The sequence below is a fragment of the Ipomoea nil genome, unplaced genomic scaffold, assembly GCF_001879475.1.
Source record: "Ipomoea nil cultivar Tokyo-kokei standard unplaced genomic scaffold, Asagao_1.1 scaffold2939, whole genome shotgun sequence".
Lineage (NCBI taxonomy): Eukaryota > Viridiplantae > Streptophyta > Magnoliopsida > Solanales > Convolvulaceae > Ipomoea > Ipomoea nil.
In genome coordinates, this window is record NW_017619367.1 from 530,907 (window position 1) to 553,013 (window position 22,107).

At 32.5% G+C, this 22,107-nt stretch overlaps 3 long non-coding RNA genes across 4 annotated transcripts; 2 read left to right on the plus strand and 1 right to left on the minus strand.

Moving 5' to 3' along the window:
* Positions 1 to 6,675: 6,675 nt before the first annotated feature.
* Positions 6,676 to 10,506, minus strand: LOC109162326. Of its 2 annotated transcripts, none has more exons than XR_002051072.1 (5): positions 10,147 to 10,506; positions 9,895 to 9,992; positions 9,750 to 9,819; positions 8,377 to 8,448; positions 6,676 to 7,093 (listed from the first exon to the last, which is right to left on the minus strand). It is a non-coding gene; the product is annotated as an uncharacterized LOC109162326 (long non-coding RNA). The 2 variants fall into 2 exon arrangements; XR_002051071.1 differs by having other exon boundaries at positions 8,377 to 8,784.
* Positions 7,033 to 19,597, plus strand: LOC109162327. The gene is made up of 3 exons (XR_002051073.1): positions 7,033 to 7,114; positions 15,830 to 15,833; positions 19,588 to 19,597. It is a non-coding gene; the product is annotated as an uncharacterized LOC109162327 (long non-coding RNA).
* On the plus strand, positions 7,280 to 8,177 carry LOC109162328. Its single transcript, XR_002051074.1, has 2 exons — positions 7,280 to 7,394; positions 7,471 to 8,177. It is a non-coding gene; the product is annotated as an uncharacterized LOC109162328 (long non-coding RNA).
* Positions 19,598 to 22,107: the final 2,510 nt, after the last annotated feature.

Sequence of the window (22,107 nt, forward strand, 5' to 3'; positions counted from 1 at the left end):
AAATTGTATGTGTCACTATAAGTCTAGGACCAAAAATGTCTTTTACTCAATTGTTTATTAATTGTTCGTATTGTTATAATATTTAGTGAAGTGTCACGACTTAATTATGTGTGTTGATTGTTAATTATTTATGAAATTATATACGATGACAAGCAATAATACAATTGAATTTATTTCTAAACAAGTTAACGAGCATGTTGAAGCGGTCACTTGTTTTATTTTATAGTTTAATGCTATTATGTTTGCACTGTAGTGATATACTTATGTAGTTATATATTAGTTTTCTATTGGGTATATTTCTTAAATTATATAAAAATACTTATTAAAGTTTTTAAAAAGACTTAACATGTATGTTTTAAAAAGGCTTAAAGCAAGAGTTACTTTGAAGCATTTTTAATGGCCTACATATTAAACAGCCTTTTAAAAAGGCTTCAGGCCAGGCCAAGCCAATTATAGACTTACCCTTGAGCCTAACAAAAAGCCTACATATAGGCTCAAGCCCAGACCTTAGATTTTCGTAACAGGCCCATGCCTAATTTTCTAAAGTTCGGCTCAGCTTGGCCTATTTCCATCCCTAAGTAACAATGTAACATTAGACTAAAGGGGGTGTATTCAATCATGACTTTTGTAGAATTTTAAAGACTTTTAAAATGATAGATTTTAATAAACTTTGATTGACTTTTATAGAGTCGTTTAAAACTTTTTAAAACTTTATAAGACTATAAAAGTCTATATAAAAAACATTCATAGATTTTTATCAACTTTTTATTTTAAAAAGTCTACAAAAGTCATTGAAATTATAAATTGAATACATCCTTACAAACTTTCAATGATTTTGATTCTTATCATTTACAATTTTCTTACAAAACATTTATAATATATTATAAAATTCTTCTTATTATATAGTTCTTCACACACATCAACATTCTCAACATTATTATTTTTATCCATAGTATGCTGAGACTTATATGCTAATTACTTTATATATATATATATATATATATATATATATATATATATATATATATATATATATATATATATATATATATATATATAATTATACTTGATATATTTCTAGGCATCACGCAAAGAACTATTATTTACAATAGCAATTTGAGACTGCAAACAACAACAATGTGCTACTGTTTGCAACCCCAAATTGTTGTTGCGAACAGTAATTTGCTATTCATAGTAATCTGTTGTTAAAAAAAATGAAAAATATATATTACGAATATAAACATAAAAAGAATAAAAATCAAAATATATAAATATTTATATGACTATTATGAAACATATACGAAAATTTGACGATGAAAAATTTGCTTTGTTCATGTATTTAGGGAGAATTAGAGAAAGTTAGGGATAAAACACTCATAGAAAAAATAAAAATCAATATAAACAAGCAATAATGAAGTAAAAATAATATTATTTTGAATTTTTAGATGAAGATGTTAAATAAACCTTAATGCGCTATAACTTAAATGCGGAAGCACAATTAACAATGATCGCATGTAAATCAAATCAATCAACTAAACAATGTTCATGATCATGGACTTTTATAAATAAATAGGAAAGATAGGACTTATTTGGTTCCATTGAAGATGTAATCTCTAAATTGAATGAATCAAGAATATAATACTTTGATCCGTATACCTTATTCACCTCCTGATGATACGGAGACTAGAAAACTTAGAGATTTGAAACCGTTAAGATCCCTAGAGTTTTCCTAGGTATTTATAGATGTGATGAGAAACCCTCTTTCAAGAGGAATGAGGAACCTCCTTTAGGAATAGAAATCCCTTTAGGAATGTGACCTCCTTTAGGAATAGAAATCCCTTTAGGATTGTGAGACCCATAACCTTATCCATTATACATCTTTTAACCCTTATAAACTTAAATTTTAACAGAATGAGAGGGAGGGAATTTCACCCAGTAATTCTGCTTTTACACATCACTAATCATCAACGTGAGTACCTTATGGAATTACAACCTTTATTATATAAATCATTGTTAGGAAATAATTATTTCTAACAGTCTCCCACTGATTCATATGAGCATGACAACTTAATTATATGAATCAACGTTAGGAATAAATTATTTCTAACAATCTCCCACTTGATTCATATATGCGTGACTTTACAATTTTCAATCCTTAATTTGAGCTCACTTAATATGAAAATGTAAAAGTCACCACCTTATCGAACTTTATTAACCGAATCATGGCGGTTACAAGCCTGACATAGCGTCCCGCTCCCTTCCATGTATCACAGTTAATAAGAATTCGAACCATAATAATAATGTAAAATCCGAAAGTACCTTATTCCTTATGTCCTAAACAAGACCATTGTTATCACTTCTGAATTATGCATAAATAAGTGATCAACATCAACCATAACAAAATCAAAACCTGAATAGATATCTAAGAGTATCATCAACCTGATGTTCTATCAAACATAAATCCATACATGTATGGCAGAGTTAACCGTTATACAAGCACTTTACCATTATGCCCATTCTTCCAACATGGCCAATGAAGGTCATGGGCGCCAATCCCTTAGTCAACGGATCCGTGATCATAAGATCGGTGCCAATGTGCACTATTGATACTCTTTTGATTTTGTACCTTCTCCTTAACAGACAGAAATTTCAAACCCATGTGCTTGGCACCACTAGTATATTTGTCGTTCTTTGAGAAGAACATAGCTGCCGTATTATCACAATGAATCCTCAATGGTTTGGCTATAGTGTCGACAATGCCCAAACCATAAATGGAATTACGCAGCCATAGTGATTGAATTGTAGCCTCAAAGCATGCTACAAATTCTGCCTTTATAGTGGAAGTAGCAATGACAGGCTCCTTCACACTCATCCAAGATATTGCTCCATGAGCAAGTGGAAAAATATATTCGAATGTGGATTTTCGGGTATCCAAACATCTGGCATAGTTTGAATCCGAATAACCTATAACCTCCAGGTTATTCGTTCCTTTTATAGGTGAGCATGTGGTCCTTAGTGCCTTGTAAGTATCACAAGACCCTCTTTTGCAGTTTTCCAGTTTATATCTTTCTAAAACTTTGTTAATGTGAGACTTCTAGGATAAACCTAAAATCCCATGTGATCTATCACAGAATATTTCTTATTCCAAATCACATATGAAGTCTCACCCATATCCTTCATTTCAAAGTTCTTAGAAAGATATTCCTTAGCATCACGCAACATCTCTTTATTATTAGCAGCAAGAAGAATGTCGTCAACATGTAATATTAGGATTACAAACTTTCTTCCATTAAATCTTTATGTAGATACACCGATCAACAGTGATCTCTACAAAACCAAATGACAATTTCAAGTACCATTGTCTAGAAGCATGTTTTAATCCATAGGTCGACCTCTTCAATCTACGTACTAGATTTTCCTTTCATGTGGTCATGAAACCTTGCGGCTGATCCATGTACACTTCCTCTTTTAATTTACCATTCAGAAAGGCAATTTTAACAACCATTTGGTGGAGCTCAAGAACAGAATGAGCCACCAAAACCAAAATAATTCTCAAGGAGAATTATTATCCTGTATGGCTTGGTTAAATGAGACTGGATAATTATCAATGCTCAAGTCACTTTCATGCTCAAGTGCATAAACAATATAGTCATCAGGAATGGCTGATCTTTTCTATCTAGTAGATCTCCTTAATTCCACTTCCTGCTGAGGTTGCACTTGATCATCATCTTGAGTTTCAACCTCATCTTCATTTACAATAGCTTCCTCATATGGAATTGGAGCATCTACTTGCTGTTGTTCCATAGTATTTCCATAAGGCTACACTGCAGCAATAGGAACAACAACAGGAAAAAGGATCACTTGATGAATCTGGATCCATCAATGACTCCTTAATCGCAACATTACGAGCTCCCACACTCCCACGGACTTCGCCATTTTAAATGAAGCGAGCATCACCAGACTCAACTATCCTCGTACTTATGATTAGGACAATCAACATGTACCCTTTAGACCTTTCTGGATATCCAATGAAATAACCACTAATGGTTCTGGATTCTAATTTATTTTCATGTGGATTATATATCCTCACTCCAGCTTGACAGCCCCAAATGTGAAGATGCCTCAAACTAGGTTTCCTTCTTGTCCACAGTTCATAAGGTGTTTTAAAAAACAACCTTACTAGGAACCCTATTGAGTAAGTATGTTGTTGTCTTTGATGCACATATCCACAATGAAACAAGCAATGTACAGTTATTGACCTTACTCCTAACCATTTCCCTTAGAGTACGATTTCACCTTTCTTCCACACCATTTTGATGTGGTGTGCCTAGCATTGTGTATTATGCACAAATGCCCTTAGATTCGAGGAATTTCTTTAAATGGGTCGGGAATTTGCCTAACTTTTGATGTTTTCCCATAATACTCATCACCTTTATATGATCTAATTGTCTTTACCTTTCTATTTAACTGATTCTCAACTGCAAATATGAATGTCTCTTGGACATCCACAAACTGAGATCTTTCACGCAGTCAATAGATGTAACAGTACCCAGAATGATCATTAATAAAGGTAATACAATATTTATCACCGCCCTATGACGGAACATAAAAAAAGACCACAGATATCTGTATGTATTAAATCAAGTAATCATGAGCTTCTTGTGGCTGAGTGTACTGATACATGTCTGACTTGCTTTACCTTTATGCAATCGACACATGCACCATTCCAGTCAGTAAAATCCAATTGAGACAAAATTCCAACTTTAATAAGTCTCAATATCCTTTCTTTGGATATATGACTAAGCCTTTTATGCCACAAGTCGGCTGAAGATTCTTTTGGCGCACTCCTTTTAACACAAACATCACATTAAACAAGGAATTAACAAAGTCATCATTAAGATTGAAACAGTATAGTGTATCCAACAAAACACCAGAACCATAAAGGTTTTTGTTGATACAAATATTTGAGTAACAAACCTCCTTTTTTGATGTGGTGTGCCTAGCTGTTGAAACAAGATTTCTAGAACAATTTTGGAACATACAGACAATTCTCAAGATCACGGCAAAAACCTGTATCCAGCTTAATTCTGTAAGTTCCAACACCTTCAATTCTAGCTTTCATCATGTTTCTCATGAAAAGACACTTTTCATTTTCCCTATGAGGTTGAAACATCAAAAAAAAACTTTGCTTAATGTTATAAACATGTGTTGTAGCACCAATGTCCAACACCAAGTATTAGAAGGAACCTTAACAAGATTGGATTCAAAGCATACTGAAACTGGATGTATACTTTTATTTCCATCCAAGCTTTCCTCTTCAGGCATTCAGCCTTCTTGTGCCCAGGTTTGTTACGGAAATAGCATTTCGGCACTTTCTGAACATTACCTTGCACCTTCATAGGATGCTTGACCTCCTTTTAACAAAAAAAAAAAAAAAAAAAAAAAAAAAAAAAAAAACTCTGACATTAAAACTGTCACCATTATAGCGTGACATTATAGTGTTCACTACGAACATTTATCTCACATATCAATTGCTTTGAGTAACAAACCTTTATTCAGACTATAATTTATAGACCTTAAGTTTGCATTTAAATTCGCCTTTGGGTCAAATTTAAATACAATGTCTATTTACCGACATGCATCATTCACACATACTTGAATGAGACTATTCATCAAGTTTCAATTTAATATATAGGTCATCTTTGGACATGCACTACATATTAACAAAACAAGAATCATAATCTCCTAAATTGTCATTAATCACATGTCTGATCTACCTTTGGGCAACCGCTAGAACCATGTATTAATGATCACAAATGCTTATCAATATTTTAATGTCATTCAATGATGCAAAATACCTGTGTACGATAAACATTTGTAAACATAAATAATTATTTAGCTATTACCTTGAGTGGGCCACTTTGGTGACTAACGCACTCGCCTTATGCTAATAATCTATTTATGTGAATAAACCTTAATTTATGTTGTAACATAAACATAAATGATTATTTAGCCATTACCATGAGTGGACCGCTTTGGCGACTAACACACTCGCCTTATGCTAATAACTCATTTATGTGAGTAAACTTTAATTTATGTTGTAACATAATTATAAATGTTTATTTAGCTATTACCATGAGTGGGCCGCTTTGGCGACTAACACACTCGCCTTATGCTAATAACTCATTTATGTGAGTAAACTTTAATTTATATATATGTTGTAAACATAAACATAAATGATTATTTAGCTATTACCATGAGTGGGCCGCTTTGGCGACTAACACACTCGCCTTATGCTAATAATTCATTTATAAACATGTATATAAATTAGTAATGGATATAACCTCCAACCATAATTGATCTCAAATGAGCCTATAATTTAAAGCAAGTCCTTAATGCCTTAAATAAACCAAACAGCTCAAATATAAACCCAAATTAAATGAACCTTGAATTTAAAGCAAATCCATAATACTTTAAATAACCCAAATAGACTCAAATATAAACACAAATTAAATGAGCCTAAAATTTAAAGTGAGTCCATAATCTCTATATCTCTATCTCTATATATATTAAAGCAAAATGAAATAGCCACAAATTTTTCCCGCCTAAGTGTGTGAATGCATTTTGGTACATAGAGATTTGTAAGATTATTACTGCAAAAGACATTTATTGTGCTCAGAATAATAAATATATATCTCTAGCTCTATTGAATGTATTTATTGTGTTCAGATTATTGCAACAAACAAAGCATGCTTACAAATTCCAATAAGACTATTACAATCTACTAGACTAACATTAATTGTTTGGAGATAAATTTCAAATTCAAAATCTGTTATATTAAATCTATACCTACTTCAACATTATAAATAAGTCTTATATCACAGCCAATTGGAGATAGATACGGAGGGGTTGAAGCGCAAAGTCTGGACGAAGATGTTCATGTATTTAGAGGAGATAGGCTGGAATGAATAGCATCAAGAAGGATGTGCAGGGGAAGCTTCACGAACGGGGATGTGCTTAGGGGAAGCAGTAGTTGTTGCTGCAAAATCTGGGCTGCAGATTTGGTAAAGCTTTGCATCCTCTTTCACTTTTTCTTGAAAAAAAATAGAATCCAGTAAAAATGCTATTAAAATAAGCCCAAAGAATTGCATAATCTGTACAGACATTACAGTATCACACACAGTACAAAAGCATATGAATTTATGATTTCCTATAGCATAGTGGAAAAAATTGCTCTATACACCTGCACATCTGCTAAAGCTCTATACACCTGCACTTCTGTTTGTTTTTTTTTTTTTTTTTTTTTTTTTTTTTTTTTTTGACAATTGTATTGATATTTTTTCTGGATTATGCATGTGGTCAGACAAAATTGGGTAAAGATTCTACAGTATCAGGTATGTTTTACTTACAGTCTACTAACACACATAGTTTTACCTCATTAGCTAGAAACCTTATTTAATTTGTTTACAGAGCTACCTACATCTGAACATAAACACAGGGAGAAAATCAAGGTTTGCATGCAGAGAGATTATGGAGTCTGAAAGCTTCTTTCAAAGGGGCAAGAATGATCTAATAAAGATAAGTTGCCTATTTACTCAAACTTATAGAACTCTAGCTAAAACACTAATTTGTACTCTTCTATGTGTGATTTTATTAGCTTTATATATTCATAAAATTCCAAAATTCCAAAGGAGTTTGAAGTTGTTGTGTAAGCACATATATCTGTTTTTTTATTTAACAAACTTAAATGATTTTGTGTGATTCTATGAAGTTTAAAAATATACTTTTTTTTAACTATATTTGTGTTTTTATTTTTGTCCTATGTATTTTTGTTTTTCACACTGTTTTCAAGTTGTGATTTTAGCAGTGTCAAAATGCAGATGTAAGTACACCATCCTATTTTAAATTACTGCTTAATTACAAGCTTATACTAATACTTTTCCATTTTCCTAGGAACAATGGTGTTTATATCAACATTCTGTACTAAAATGAATGACAACTAAAGCTGGAATCAAGTGAAGACAGATCAGAACTATAGTTAGTAGTTATAATGTATCTAGAATTCTAGATTTCGATGTAAGGAGTCACTATAGTACTTAAAATGTATCTATCTCGCTGTATGTAATTTTCTTTCTGTATAATTAAGTAATAAAATTATCTATGTAATTAAGTTTTAAGTTTCTAAGAACTTAAATTCATTAAGAAGAAACAAATGTAACTAACAGTTAAGAGAATTTCAAATTGATGGCAGGAACTGGATAACTAAAAATTTATGAAGTACTGATCACACTTTTTACATTCATCATCTGCCCTAATGAAGATTAACCAAAAACTGGATGGTTGCAAAATAAATGGAGTTTCATTTTTGAGGCTTACTTTATGATGTGTTCTATATAGTAGCAGTGCTTAGATTGATTTTACCAATGTTGTAGCCTCCATCTTTTTGCTCTGAAAAACAAAAAAAAAAAATACATTGTTAGTAATTTCTTCATTTTACAAACGGAAATTTACTGTACATTTGTTCTGATACAAAATCGCGAAAGTATGTATATAGGGTTTTACAGAAATCTAATTTTGACTAACATGCAAAACAAAATAGTCAATCAAATCGAAATAAGTAAGTAGAAATAGATAGACCAGAATCACTTATCTCATAGGGTTTTCTGGAATTAGGTTTTGAAATCAACATCGCGAACATGGTAATACTTCATGTTTATGATGAGCTGAATGCGAACATGGCCGACAAATCCAACATCGCCGACGAACTAGGGTTTAATTTTTAGCCTATCAGATTCACGATTTTAGGATACAAGTTAAAGACAGTGATGTAGAGAACGATTACTAGCATATAAAACCTCGACAAACACATTTACAGCCTTCTACAACCGAAAATTGGTCGTAGAGTTGAGATTAGAGGTTTGATTTGAGACATTCAGACCAAGAGATAGAGAACAGTAGAATGTTCGAGAGAGAGGAAAAAGAAGGTGAATCGTCGGCGATAAGGTCACAGATGAATGCCAAAATAGCTTAAATGTTCCATTGATTTGGGTTGGGTATGAAATTTGGATTGGGTCAGAAGATTGGGCCACCAGAATGGGCTTGGATGATTAAGTACATATTGTATTAGTATATGAAAACATAATATACATAGACCTTATTGTTTAATTATATTGATAGGCCTAATTATTATTGTGCAAAATTTTACAATCATTATTGTGTGGACCATGATCCACACAAGCTGTGTGGACCATATTTCGTAAGTTATAAAATAATGTATATTTAATACAAAAATAATATATTTTTAATATATTAAAATGTACATTTAATATATTAAAAATATACTTTTTTGTTATGGTCCACACAATAATTTGGCAAATTTTTATTGTATAATGGTGCAATTTTACATTTTATGTATATTAATAGTTTATTTATGTTTTTTTCTATAAAACATGGGCATCGGAATTGAGTATTCATCATTTGCCATCCCTTAGGGGAAAAACATGTTAGTTTCTTTTGCAGAAATATCAAAAAAAATAATTTAAAGTCAAAATATGGGGGAACATAAAGTAGCATGCATTGTTCATAAAGAAAAGTAAAGTAGCATGCATTGTTCATTTCAATAAAAAAATTTTATGTATGACTGAAAACTACCACATAAGAAAGTAAATCTCGGTACACACTGCACACCTTTACAACCTAAAACAGAAAGTAAGTCACAAAAAATTAACTTCAAGTCTTCGATAACTTACCCGTAACCAATATAGTTTTGTCTCTAGCATGAATCAAGCTGTGAGGAATTAGAGTTATCCAAACATGCTCCTGAAAACAGTTTACTATTAGAACAGATCTCTAACAAGGTCGCCGTGAATAGTAGCGTATTAAGTTTATTCATACCAGATTTCATGAATATATAAACAGATGGCCAAAATTACAAATGAAAGAACTCATCTTAAGCAAATCGGTGATAAAATTAGCGATATCCCAACATACACCTGAAAAACATAAACACAAAATGTCAAATCTCTAACTAGGTCAGTATGAATAGTAGTGCATTAAGCTTATTCCTTCCCGATTACAGAATCTACAATATTTATTTCAAATTCCGAACAAAAATACATAGATTAAGCATAGAGTTAGAACATTTACCTAAATTGAGTGCGACTGGATTCAATCGCGCAAGCTTATGCCGGAATTGGATGATGCGAACTCCCTAGAGACGGTTTTGGTTTCGGTTTTGGCGAACGGTGAATCTCGAAAACAAAACTTCAAGAATGAAACCTAGCTAAGTAGTGTAAACAGCAAACATCAGATTCAAAGATCTGTTCTAAAATCAAATATTTTTGAACAGTTATGCCCATTAGACACTCAGAATCGCAAGATTAAGCAAAAAATCTAGCCAGATTTTTAGAGAGAAGTTTGATGTATTCTTCATCGTGAATGGAGGTAGAGAGAAACAAAAATCTGGAAATGGATAACGAAGCTTCTCGACAATTTCAGACAGTAACACTAAATTTGACTCCCACCCTATCCACTAAACTAATTTCTAATATATGGCGTAAAAATTAATAATGCTAATTTTGACTGTTAGGTTTATAATTAGGATTATTAGTATGCCTATTAATAGTATTTTTAGGATAGTTATGATTATTAGAGAAGTGTTAAAAGTAAAACCATATAGGGAGAAAGGTAGAAAGGGAGAATCATCTCTTGTATTCATCATCTCGGTATATCGGTATACATCATATATATAATCTATACAAATGACTGTTACAACAGTTACAAATCAAGTAATCAATGCCATAATAATGTCCATAAATAAGAATTTATAACACTCCTCCTTGGACATTATAACACCACGATCTTGCCTCATTAAAAACTTGCTAGGAAAACCCTGTGGGAAAAACCTAGACAAGAAAAGAGTACAATAGATAGTATGTTTAAATATATTCATGCCTCATTAAAAACTTCACTAGGAAAACCACGTGGGAAAAAACCTAGTTGAAGAAAAGAGTACATGATATATGTAAGAACATATATTGTATTGGTCGCCTCATTAAAAACCTTAACTTAAGAAAACCCTGTGGGAAAAACTTAGTTAAGGGAAAAAGAGTACAACCATAAGCCTTCAGGGCGCAAACCGCATAATCTTCAGGATTTTGGGGTTTGTCCATTAAGCAATTATTTTGCAACTTTTCCTCATTGTCATTACTATATCATACTCATGCCTCGTTAAAAACCACACTAGAAAACCCAATGGGAGAAAACTAGTGAGGAAAAGAGTACATGATATTTATGTATTTATGTGTTGCAAATAGTGCGCAACTGTTAGTCTTTTATGACTTAATCTTCAGGATTTTACATTCAATGTTTAATCTTCTGGATTGATTCGAGTAAATGTACTTCCAGTCTCCCCCTGAAGATAACAATCTTCAAGTTCTATATATATTTCAAATTTTTAAGAGATGGATTGGACAAATCTTCTGGATTGTCACTAGAGTAGTGTACAATAATCTTATGGCTCTTCTAGAGCTAATATAACATTTGTGCAACACAAGTGTTATTGTCATCATTTTGAACATTTAGGAAAATTCATTGTATAACCAGTTTGGACTTGGCATGGCGGGGATCAAACAAAATAGCCAGTACCCAAGTAGCCTATTAAAATAGTATCATGGTTTCTTACATACATGTCATTTCTTTGTATCTCGAAGATACTGGAGGATATGTTAATCATTATTCAAGTACTTCATTTGTAGGGGGGCACTAGATTTTGCTATCAATTTCATCGTAAATATGTTGCAATTATGGAACTTCTGGTTCTATAATGGTGCTCCAACGATAATGAAGTAAGGGACTTCGAGTCCAAAAAGGTTCCTTATCTGCTTCAGGAGATTATTAGGCAACCTTTAGTTTGATGAAAACATGACACTTATATGCATATAGACATGTGAAAAAGCATTTTTAGATGTAGGCTGACTGGTGTATATATAAAAAAAAAAAAAAACTTCAAAGAAAAACTCGATCTTCAAGTCGAGATAATACTTATAGCTTTCACAAGCTTTTTATTTCAAAAGTCTCAGTCTTTAAACATGAGCTGACATTATCAAGCTCTTTATATATATACCATAGATGTTTACACTATCAATCTTGACTGAGATAATAAGTAATAAATAAGTCCATTATCAACCCTTTATCGAGTACACAATGGTACATATTATTCCTTCAATGAGGATATTAACTCCATTCGTAACCCTTTAAAGAGTAAATAATGACACATAATAATACTTAAAAATCCTCATTTCGAGAATTATGATTCCATCAGGGATTTCTCAAGATAAATTTAACTGCATATCTAAATTTATTATTCTGCCAATTGTATTATGTAGCGGAACTTAATGCCATTTACCGTAGGAGAGTATATTTGATTAAAATCAATTAAGGGTCTCTGCGTGAACCCATAGGCTACAAACTCGTTGCATATCATATCACCTTGTTATTCTTACTTCTCTTTCATGCACACACCCATTTGTAACCTTCAGGGTTAACGCTTAATGGTGTATTGTTATAAAGAGAATTTATTCATATTAGCGAGTCGAGCTATGCCTTAATTGCTCCTTTATATATTAAATAGTCATGGCACTTCTGGTGCCTAACTCTGGATCCAGATTATCATATAACGAGCAATTTGTAATGGCAATTGTGTTGTCGACAACTATAACCTTTTTGTAAAACTCCCATATTTGTAAAAGTAATGGCAATTTCTAAAACAAACAGATTTTAAACATTTTCCGAAGATATTTTGATCTGGTCGTTCCGCATCCCTAGTATTACGTTTGTTAGGTGCACCAATAAGTCTTACCAGGGTTTTTCGTCATCTGGACGAACGTCTGCAGGACATCGCTATTCAAGAGTGACAATATTTCTTTACTAGATCTAGTATTATGATCCATATCTCTTTCACCAATAGATCTCCTACACTTATAGTGTCAAGGAGTATAGATAGATATGTTTGGTCCAAGGATATGGGACCTAGTCACTTCTTTTATGATCATTATGATCAATAGATGTATTTGGCAGATTATTTGCTAAAATCGCAAATAGATTATCTTTTGAACTCCCAGTTCAATCTAACTAGTACATGGATTTAAATAATGAAGATGTTTTTATTCTTATGAAATTTCTTGGCATTCCAAAAAGCTACGGAGTAGTATATTATCTCCCCCTAATGCCGAGAAACAATCTTCATTAGGAATGCAGTCAACGTACCCAATTATATGTATTGATCCCCTATCATGGGCTTTCAGTATTTTAATCAATAGACGGAGGTTTCTTTGATAGCCCTTTTAGAGGTACGTTGTGGTGGTGATATAAAATAGAATGCGCAAAAAAAAATAACGCAGATAGGAAAATGTTACTTCTGAAACCACGTACTAGGTGAAAAGGGGGGTATAGCAATCCTTGAGGGATTGATTTGTGATATGCATTGAGTTAGACTTGGGTAAAAAGAACTTGACTCATAGTAACGTCATAGCAATCCTTCAGGGATTGATGAGATATGTGGACCATTTTTGGTCAGGAATTTATCGTCACGTTTCATCCTAAAAATGGTGACTTAGAGAATTAAAATCCTTAAACTACCTTCTGGGCAAATAAATATACAAAACAATGAGGGCTATAAATTTAAATATCATATGCCCAAATCTCATGTCAAAAAGTTTCTATAGCAGAAACTAGCACTGTAAACATGTCATAGCCTTTAACTATTATCACATGCAAGCTAAGGTTTAGCAACGACAGGTGCAACCTAACCATATTGAGAATTCATGATATTGCCACACTTATAAATTGGGTGATGAATCTCAATAGCTATGGCCTATAGCAAATAATTAATTGCCAACAAGAAATAACAAAAGCTCTTATATGAGCCTAATCAAGAGATTATATGCTAAAAGTTGTCAATTAAAGAGAAGCATGCAATAGCATGTGATATAATTGTCCCTTATGTCTTGGACACTAAACTCTCAAATAAGTCATGCACATCCATTAAATAAAGAGTATCATGTTTGGTACACACAAGGCATGACATGACAAGAGATATTGTTTATTAATTCATAAATTAGAAAAATGAGAGAAGTACCGTTCGCCAAAGAATAATGAGCACATGTTTGTTGCCGGGCCCATTCATTCCTATTTCGGGGAGTCAAAAATAGCACTTTTCCAAGCAAGCTCTCATTTTATTTCATAGTTTCATATCAGCATGAAAACATCACAAAATAGCAAGATATACAAGCTGAAAACGGCAGAAAATTTTCAGAATTTTGACCTGGATTGCAGAATTTTCTGGGGGAAAACGGTAACACATTTTGACATAAAATTTGGCAGATATGTAATTCAGAAAGTCTAGAACGTACATAAAACTTTTCATATCAATCCAAGGTGTGGAAGTATTTTTTCTAAAAAATTTTCCCAACATTGCTCCAGGCAGAAAAATAATTGGCAGCACACTGCCAAAACTTTACAAATTTTTCTGGAATAACCAAAGAATATTTTTAACAAAATATTTTTACAGACATCAAATATCACGAGTCTAGGTTCTCCAGAAAATATTTCATGCCAAAAGGAGTTCAACAAGTATTTTTCACGAATTTAATTTTCAAACTGCGCCGGTCAGAATTTTCAAGCAGTGATTACTGTGTAAAAAAAAAACACAATTTGTTTATTTCAGGCAAACCAACATTATGCGAGTCAATTTTGACTTTTAGAAAGTATCATAGCATTAGAAATAGAAAATGCAAACTTCATTCATGAGCCATTAGGCACCTTAAAGATCAATCCCATTTGAGGTCTTCCAAACCTTATTAGAAAGTAGCCCAATAATGGCCAAATATATTGCCAAGTAGGGAAGATTTCAACTCAGAGAGTATATTCTCACAAAAAAATACTAAGTTTATGGTTTCTTTCAAAAAATTAAAAAAAAAATAACTCAAAACACTTAGTATATTTTTCATGTACTATTACTATAGTACAATACGACCATTGATAATGAGACCCGCATACACCAAATAGCATACAACAAATATCCTTTAGGGATTGACTTAGGGTCTATAGATCTTTTTTAGATCAAATATCTAAATTGAGGATTTTGGACAAAATTACGGGTGACAGATAAAATTAGTGGTCTTGATTTACCTTCTGGGCAAAACTATATTTAGAATTCAGACTATGACCACTTGTTGATCAAAACAATCCTTCAGGGATTGTCCCATAATAAACAGTGGCTTTGATGTGCCTTCCGGGCTATCTCCCATTAAGATTTAAACACAAAGTGTTAATAAATCTTAATCTTTATGAGCTATAACAAATAATCCATTGACATTTTAAAAACCCATCATAACTACTCTTAATAGCAAATTCATAATTTCATTGAGTTCTGGCATGAGCCCGACCAGCTTACAGGCATGCATGCAATTCAACAGAACGCTATAAACTCTTTGTTAACCCAAATTAAAGAGTATACTAATAAGGCCATACATTATGATAAAAAAGAATATTCTCAGAACTCATTTAAAACTTGCTCATGAGGTTAAAACATGGTGACTATGATCATTGAAATAGCAGAGAGCACATCTTGCATAACGAGTTGCATATTGAAATATATATATGACAACCACAAAGCAATTATCACCTCACCAAATTCAATGTCATCAGTGCACAACAAATATTGTGATGCTTCGTAAATGCTGTGCCAGTCAATTATCATTGCAAGATTAAAACAAAACCTCATATATATCATATATCATATGCATACAGCCAACTAGTTCAATTAGAGTAGAGTGTTCTTCCCTTTTCTTTTAACGGAGACACCCCAAAAAAAATGCATATTCAAGGAAGTGGTTTCAAGATATTCATTCGAATAATCAACCATAATTAACAAAGGGAATATTAATTGTGACTGCCACTACATGCACAAAGCCCCTAATAAGGCACACAAAAAAAACACCTAATTTTAAGATGTTAAAGTGCATGCCATATATCTCACAATTAGAAAACAATTAACAAATGCCCATTGATAAAGCAATATATCTCATCATGTGAGCAAAAACTACAAAGCTTAAAAGGGCAGCTTAGCACCAGAAGGGAGATTTAACTACTGGGTGAATTTCCCCAAATCAATGAATTTTTCTGAAATTCCAGAAGAACATCTTAACAAGGAGAAATCATAAACTTAAAGCTTGTTGACAGGCAAATTAATCATTGTAAGCGGCAAATTAATAAGGCACATACATGCTCCCAATAACAAGCTTCAGACATTGCAAGTGGCAAATTAATCATGAGACTTAATGAAACAAGGGTTGGCAATCTAAGGAAATTTTTACCTCAATAACATATATGCATAGTAGAAATTAATTATTGGACTCTAGCACCCTGGTAGACATCTTCCAGAGTCAGGCGGCAGATTACCAAAGATTCTTGAAGGCTCCCATCCATCATGTACTCCATTCAAACCGACAGCGCCTTGGACCTGAGTGAGTTACCGCTGCATCACGGCCGTCATCCGCCAATCCAGTTCGCCGGGTCCGAGATGGCGGCTGTTGACAACGGTTCATCGCCCCCTATGTGCGATCAACAATCGGACCAATCGGCGGAAGACGTTGGTGGCTGATCAATAATCAAACCATCGGAGGAGGATCGCAGCAACGAGACAAGTCCATCCCTACCACTTGATCCTTGATCAACTGGTTGGATCGCCGGGAACGGCTTCGTCGATGAAGACCGTGATGATTTGTGAAGTGTCTCACCGGGTCAAGACTCGATCTGTGTTTCTTGACGGCGATCGATCACGAATGGGATGGTTGATCGCCGATGATTTGTGTAGGGGCTGATCGTCGACCCTTATGCGAGAGATCGCCTCCGGCGAGCATACATTCACGAATAATTAACCCATGATTTCTCCACTCCATATTCCTTCATAACCAAGACTTGTATCAATTCTTCCAATTCGAGAGCCACGCAGAGACAATCATCAATGATATATTCCCATTCCAAGGATTACACTACTTTCTCCACCGGGGATGGGCTGCTGTGTACTGTACAATCACTCGCTTCGGTCCACGGTAGGAGAGCTTAAAATCGGAGTCTTGTATGATGGAACGCCATTCTTTGCATACGCATTCACATTGGACCACAGCTTTTACCTCCAAGTTGAAAAGAATCTGGCGAATGATCTCAATTGGTATGTGATGAACTACTTCCATGTTCGATCGATGTATGGTGAATTGAATTGAGATAGAAGCGGAGAGGAGAGGTGACTGCGACATCTCACGATCGTACTCCCTCTGATCAAAGCCAATAATCCATTAGTAAAGCATCTATGCTGATTACGTGTTAAAAGTAAAATCATAATAGGGAGAAAGGTAGAAAGGGAGAATCATCTCTTGTATTCATCATCTCAGTATATCCGTATACATCATATATATAATCTATACAAATGACTGTTACAACAGTTACAAATCAAGTAATCAATGCCATAATAATGTCCATAAATAAGAATTTATAACAACAAGGTGGATAAATTATGTTTTATCAATTTACTATATCTTTGATTCAAAGGTTAGCATACTGCCATACTTACCAGACTTACTAGACTTACCAAATTTTGATGAGATTATTGAACCATAACAAATAAACATCGACTCAAACAATGGTAAGCTTAAATATTACATATAAAAAATAAGATTATTATATTCACTTAATCGGTATAAGTTTCATCCGTGCATCGCACGGGACAATTAATGTCAAACAAGAGTTTTTAGGCATATCTATAGATCTAAAAGTAAATCTCATATATTTTCAGATCTGTATATACCCAACATATTAATACGAAAATTAGTCTTATTTAGAAACATAAAACCTAAACAGTTAAGTATCATCATAAATGGAAATCAATAAGTCTATCTCATGAATTACCGGTAAAATCATCAGATCTTGATAATGTGTCTGAAAAATCAAAAAAAAAAAATTAGTACAGAGATCAAACTAGGTCGGTACATGTTTTTTTTTTTGATTCAATTTGCAATTTAAATATATTTTTATAATTATTATTTACTCCTGTATAAAAATAATAAATTAAATTATAATTATTGCACACAATCCTACTATATAATAAAGCCATAAGATTTCGGCAAATCACATTACTCCATTATAGTACATTATTATTATAGAACTAAGCAATGGTATGAACACTTACTGCTTAAAGTCAACTTAAATTGACACAAATCAATTAAATAAAACTAATTGCATCCCAAGAAATTAACTTCGAATTTATAAGTAAAAACAGTCAGGAATAAGGAAGTCAACTTATAGATCTTAGAAGTTAATTTTTCAAATTGAGTATGCTGTGAATTAATGATTTTTTAGAAAACTGAGCAATGGTACAAACTTTAAAAATGAAGTCAACTTAAAAATTAGGCACAAATCAATTAAGTAAAACCCATTGCATTCCAAAAAAAATTGATGAAAAATTGGTAATTAGTACATGGTTTTTGTACATGACAAGTTGTACGTGGCTGCATCTCGGGTTAACAATCCAGATGGTTTGAAATTATTGATAGTAAAAGACTAAGTACAACTACTACATCAACCACTAACGTTCTATATCATGAAGTTTTCAATAATTTGTAATTTTGTAAAGATTTTTTTTTTTTTTTTTTTTTTTTTTGATATCATAACATTAATTTCAACCATTTATAATATACATTTACATCTCTTTTTTTTTTTTGTTCAATTTCCAAACACAATTAAGTTATATATTATAAATTTTAACCTGATTATTGCACACAATTTATAATATAACATCCATAAACTTGATACTTTTCAATTTATATACCGTGCAGCGCACGGGACAAATACTAGTACTTTAAATAAATCCAAATAGACTCAATTTAATTGTCCAAACAAAATAAACCTTAATTTATATGTCGTTCTCTTATAACATATAATTCATGATTTGATAGAGACAAACCATATAACATATGAATCATATACTGTACGAACACAGTACAACTAACATGATGTTTCTTGATTTCATATGATTCAAATCCAAACATATATACATTACAGTATACACATACCAACCATATATGTTTGTTAATTGAACTGTACGTACATAGCCATGTCATTACCATCCCATATAATAAGACAAAAAAGCATTCCAATCATTCTTCCAAAAGACTGAACCTCAACCCTAAGGGCCCCCCACACCCCGGCACGACAGAGCGGTGGGAAGTTGTAAATCATGGTGACTCAACTGAACATTAATCACAGAGACTAGACCGATGCTCACTGCGCACAAGGAGCCCCCTCAAAAAAGCATTCCAATCATGTATATACAAACAGTACGTACATACATAGAATTCATATATATGAATAAATCCATATATCCAAGTAAACATGCTTAATGAATTCATATATATATAAATTTATATATCCAGTACGCACAAACAACACGTTGATGTTAAACGAATACATAAACAGCCGTATACACAGTACGTATATAGCAATTGATCCCAAATTCCCATGTGTCAACAGTTGATTCACAGTGTGCATGCACGATAAACAAGAATTATATATATTGATGTTGAATTCCATTGATTCAGTTCCAAACTAATCATACAAATCAATTTATATAAAAAAAGAAATTGTGCGTACGCAGCCTTCAATTCTCCATCAACAAAACACAACCACAGGATTTTAACCATAAATGTCAATCAATTAATTTCGGAAGTGCGGACTCTTTGGACCATAATTAATAAAACTTTATAATTAAAAATCCCCAAACATCATGAACCTTAATTTTAGTGATTAATTAATTTACAAGCAGACTCTGATACAAATGTTAAATAATCCTTAATGCGCTATAACTTAAATGCGGAAGCACAATTAACAATGATCGCATGTAAATCAAATCAATCAACTAAACAATGTTCATGATCATGGACTTTTAAATAAATAGGAAGGATAAGACTTACTTGGTTCCATTGAAGATGTAATCTCTAAATTGAATGAATCAAGAATATAATGCTTTACCTCTCTGATCCGTATACCTTATTCACCTCCTGATGATAAGGAGACTAGAAAACTTAGAGATTTGAAACCGTTAAGATCCCTAGAGTTTTCCTGGGTATTTATAGATGTGATGAAAAACCCTCTTTCAAGAGGAATGGAGAACCTCCTTTAGGAATAGAAATCCATTTAGGATTGTGAGACCCATAACCTTATCCATTATACATCTTTTAACCCTTATAAACTTAAATTTTAACAGAATGAGAGGGAGGGAATTTCACCCAGTAATTCCGCTTTTACACATCACTAATCATCAACGTGAGTACCTTATGGAATTACAACCTTTATTATATAAATCATTGTTAGGAAATAATTATTTCTAACAGAAGATTCTGAAGTTTAGGAGAGAGAAAAATTGGTAGAGTTTAGGTATGAGGAAAATATAGGATAATGAAGAAAAAAATAATTTTATTGAATTTAGATAGGTTTATAGAGTTTAAATAGAGAGAAAAAATAGAGTTTAAATAGAAAGAGAAAACATTCAAAATTGTTAGAAAGAAAATTTGAAATATTGGGGTTGATGGTTGGATTTCAACTATTTATATTTGAGAAGGAAAAGTCTTAAAATTAAAAAGTCTACAAAAGTTCATAACTTTTTGAATACCACATGACTTTTAAAGACTCTTTAAAAATCTTAATCGAATACCACACGACTTTTAAAGACTCTTTAAAATCTTGATTGAATACTGTCTGACTTTTAAAGACTCTCTAAAAGTTTGAATTGAATACCTCCAAACTTTTAAAGTTCATAAAAGTCTTTAAAACTCTATGAAAGTCATGATTGAATACACCCCCCTAAGTTAATTCGTCATCATTTTTAAAATAAAAAATAAAAAATGAGGGAAGAAACTTGTAGCCGATATCCGAAGGTGTGCACTGAGTAAATTAAACTCCTTTCATGTGTAGTCCATAAACCACACATGATAGATAAATATCACTAAGAAGACTACGTACGATGAGCTCGACCGAAAGAAAATTAACAAGAATTGAATTCGAGATTTTCTAATAATACTTCATCCACTTGATCACCTTTTGTGACACAACCAATGCCTCTTTTGAGCGGTATGCGTGATATCTTGTCCATTTTATTATGGAATCTATGATTTTGTTTGTGCATAATGATCTTATATAGATGTCTTCAGGTATGAATTGAAACTTTAAATTCTTGTTTCTGCATAATGAGTATTCTCCCCAATTTATGAATATTAGTAGTTTTATCTATGAATCGTTAATGGAGTGGATTTAGAAAGTGTTTGACTTTTCTTATTTTGTTTATTTTACATATCTAATTGGCTTTTGATTTTTATTATACCAATCGAAATAGTTTACCTACCTTCAAAGGAAAGACTGTTATTGTACAATTGAGATATGAATTGCTGGCTGAAGCAATAAAGAATAAATTGAGTTATGTGATTATTGGAGTTGTGTACCTGTGGAGGAAAAGGATGGATTTCTTATGCAACTATATGATGTTTCTCTTCTCTTTGAAGAGTGTGCCTTTCATTTTAGAAATACTCCGTATTAACTTTCTATGCAATAATGTAAAAGGTGTTTTTTCATCTATTATTTGAACATGTATTTCAAGTAGTGTTTTTCCTAACATTGTCACACACTGCTTCATAAAGTTGCATGAAAATAATGATCTTGTAGGTCATGTCTTCCATTGCCAAATGTGAATTTTTTGAGCTTGCTTATGAATGAAGCAATAATTTAGCTTGGGCTCTGGATATTGAAATATATTCGGCATCTAAAGAATTGAGTCAAATTTTTTGTGGCTAAGTCACAGAGCACCGATACCTAGAAGGCACAAGCTCTCATTTTCATACATCACCACTTGAATCACGATCTTAAAAATGAGTATCTGATTGAAAAAGAACCCCTTGAATTAATAGAAGTCCCTAAAGGACTATCCCGACCAAAAGTCATCAAATGTTCTTCCTCAGACACATTTTGACTATTTTAATCTCATATTTAATTTTGAGATTA